Genomic DNA, 3,780 nt, shown 5'->3' with positions numbered 1-3,780 from the left:
GTGTGCGCTCACCAGACAGACAGAGAGAGACAGAGAGAGAGAAAGTGAGAAATCACTCCCCAGAGGGGATGGCCACACCGCAATCCCCTCTCCTCCATTTTCCTCTCAGGATCTTGGGCACGCATGCACACACGCCCGGCGTGAGTTTAAGCCACTGGATCTGTGACTTGAACCGCGGTCGATTACATGGGAGTCCAGCGACATAGCCATTACGTTAACTGCTGGTCCCCAGGCAGTTCTACTTTTAGTCCCCATCATCATGTTAGCCTCACAGGAAGTGCAACAGGCTCAAGAACTTGATATAAACTGGTAATAGGTTCCAGCTTCCAAGACCTAGGCTTTTTGAACTAAAGAAATAAAATTTTTTTTTAAATTTTTTATTAAAGAATTATTTTTATTTAACTTTATTTATCCATTTATCTATTTATTTTCTAATTTGACCAGAGAAGGACAGAGTGAGAGAAAGAGAAAATGAGAAAGCAAGCTATCAGGTCCAGGACTTGAACCACAGTCAGCCATGTGGGGATCTAGTGCCCTTAACCACCATGCCACCTGCCGGCCCCTTATTTTTATTTTTATTTTTATGTTTTTTTTTGAGAGATTTTTGCTATAGGGCGCATGCGCTTGCCAGACAGAGAGAGACATAGAGACAGAAAGCGAAAAATCACTCCCCAGGGGGGATGGCCACACCACAATCCCTTCTCCTCGGGATCTTGGGCACGCATGCACATGCGCCCGGCATGAGTTTTAAGCCACCGGGTCCGGGATGCGAACCGCGGTTGACTATGTGGGAGTCCAGTGACATAGCCATTACGCTAACTGCTGGTTCCCTTGTTTTTTTTTTAAAGATTTTTATGGAGAGTTGGGGGAGTAGATGGGAAGTGAGAAATCCCCCCCCCCCCTGGGATTTCTTTCTATCTCTTTTCTTTCCTTCCTTCTTCTTTCTTTGTTCCTTTTTTTCTTTATTTCTTCTTTCTATTGTAAGAGGACATGTACACTTGCTAGAGAGAAAGAGACAGAGAGAGAAGGGAGAGAAAAAAAGCACATCCTAGTGGATCCTCAATCCCTTCCCTCTATTTCTCCATCCTGCCAGGTTTTAGACATATTCACACCTGCATCTGGCATGTTTTTTCAAGCCACAGGGGCCTGGGACCCAAATGGCGATTGGTCATGTGGAGTCTAGCTCCTTCAACCACTGGACTACAAGACCAGCCCAATCTTGTCTTACATGTTCTCTTTGCCAGATGAGTAGATAGGTATGTTACCTGGCTTTGGGAAGAATGAAAAGCTGGCAGTCTCAGGAGGAGCAAATGGTGTAATGGTTACATTGCTGGACTCCCATGTAGTCAACTGTGGTTCAAGTTCCAGACCCAATGGCCAGGTATGCATGTGCACGTGCCCAAAAATGGAGAATGGAGAAGGGACTGCAGCATGGCTATCCCTCCTGGGAGGTAATTTCTTGCTGTCTCTGTCTTTCCGGTGAGTGCATATGCCCTAAAACAAAAACCTCTCTTAAGAGAAAGAAATAAAAAAAGCTGGCTGTCTGATTAACCTGGGCTGCAGATGAGTTTTATGTGGTCTATGTAGGGTTCTATACTTAAAAAATTTTTTTTAAAGAATTGTTTTATTTTGATTTTATTTATTATTATTTTCCAATTTGACCAGAGAGAGATAGAAAGAGGAAAAGTGAGAAAGGAAAGCCATGTGGGAATACAATGTCTTTAACCATCATACCACCTGCTGGCCCCCAATACTTTGTTTTTTATTTATTTGCTATAGGGCGTGTGCCTTTGCCTGAGTGAGAGTGAGCAAGAAAGTGACAAAACACATCCTGGAGAGATGGCCAACTGCAATCTCTTTTTCTCCATTTACCTTTCTGGGTTTTGAGCAAACATGCTTGGTATGTTTTAGGAGCTGCTGGGTCCAGGAGTAGAACATGTGGAATCCAGCTTTAACCATCATGCTACCTGGTCTGGGTTTTAAAATTAGTTACTAAAATAATTTTTAAAAAGAGATATGTCATATAAAATACCAGATTTCCCTTTTATTGACAACCTGGTGATACTGGGCCCATCTTCCTCCCTCCTCTTGAGTCCACAGTCCCCACTATTCCCACCTGGATCATATGAATTACTTCACTGCTTAGCCATTTGAATATAAGGCCCCTAGCTGAGCACAGGTCTAGTAGAACCTAGGTTTGATTTCCATTCTTGCCAAATTTTTTTTTTTTTTTTGGGAGGTTTTTGCTATAGGGTGCATGTGCTCAACAGAAAGACAGAGAGAGACAGAGAGACAGAAAGCGAGAAATCCCCCTGGGGGATGGCCACACCGCAATCCCCTCTCCTCTATTCTCCTCTTGGGATCTCAGGCATGCGCGCACACATACCCAGCATGAGTTTAAGATGCCTGGTCCGGGACTCGAACTGTGGTCGACTACATGGAAGTCCAGCAACATAGCCATTATGCCAACTGCTGGTCCCATTCTTGCCGATTTTCTAGCACACAGTTTTTATTCAATAAATATCTAAGTGATCAGATGAGTTAACACATATTAACCGGCTTTTACTGAATGCAGGATCCGTAGCTGGGTCTTCATGTCACAGAGATAAATAAGGCAGCTTCTGACCTATGTAAACTCAGTCATGAACTATGGGGGCAGGGGCAGACCTGCAGGTATCCAGTTCCCACCTCAGACATTTGAGAGGGTGGTTAGAGTGGGGGGGTGGGTCTCTAAGGAGGAGATGCTGAACTGTATGGGGAAAAATGAGGGGCCAGCTGTATGAAGAGGTGGTGGCAGGGGACAGTGTTCGTGGCAGAAGCCACAAGTGGATACAAAGGCTGTGAGATGGTTACAAGTTAGGTGTTTGAGGAACTTAAGGCCAGTGTGGTGGGAGCTTAACCGAGAAGCAAGAGTAGTAGTAGATGACGTTAGATGTGTATTTTTATATCAACAGCCCAACCTCTAAGCCGGGCAGCTGTTGGGCAAATCTGTGTTCCCGGTCTTCAAAGGCCTTGCTAAGAACAGGTAGCTGGCTTAGCACTACCAGTCAGAGGAGGAACTGGGCTTAATCCTTTCCCCTGCTTCCGGTGCCAAGGACAGGGTAGGGCACAGAGGAGGTTTCTGTGCAGATTTGCTGACAGCATGCTTGAAAGAACAGGAAGTGCAGGCTTTGTCAAAGAAGGCCCAGGCACGGTTCTCTCTTCATTGGGTCACTTAATTCTCAAATTCTCAAGTGGCTGACACCTCCTCCAGGCGACATGGAGAACTGGGAGAGTGAGATGCACGAGGAAACAGCCACAGGCACCACTCACAAAAGCTCAGGGGGAAGGGGGGCTAAGAGGGCAGGTGAGAAAACGGACTTGGAGGCAAGCTAGGGTCTCTGACTTGGCTTGGAGGGCAAGGAGGGGCGGTCAGGAAGGCAGACTCAAAGAGCGGGCAGGGGAATTTTGCCTAGAGTGTCTGCACATTTCATTTGCCTCCTGGCATCATTTCCTCTGAAAACCCAGGCTGGCCCTAAAGGGCCTCCGCTGGGGCGGGTCCTGGGTTCCCTCCCCAGCTCTCTTCCAGGAGCGCGAGTCCTTCCTATATTTCACCACTAGGGGCCGCTGCGCACGGCCACGAAGAGCGCGGGTTCCTAAGGCACTGAGAGGCGGAAGCCAATTGGCTGTGGGGCGCGGCGGGAGGGCGGAGCCTGGGGAGAGGGAGTGGGGGGCTGGGAACGCGCCCCCGGGCGGAGCGGGCCGCTCCCGCCGCGACGGGGAGGTGGGCGCAGGCCGGGC

This window comes from Tupaia chinensis, unplaced genomic scaffold, assembly GCF_000334495.1.
Source record: "Tupaia chinensis unplaced genomic scaffold, TupChi_1.0 Scaffold000047_1, whole genome shotgun sequence".
Lineage (NCBI taxonomy): Eukaryota > Metazoa > Chordata > Mammalia > Scandentia > Tupaiidae > Tupaia > Tupaia belangeri.
The sequence above is the reverse complement of the archived record's forward strand: the minus strand, read 5'-3'. Positions refer to the sequence as shown.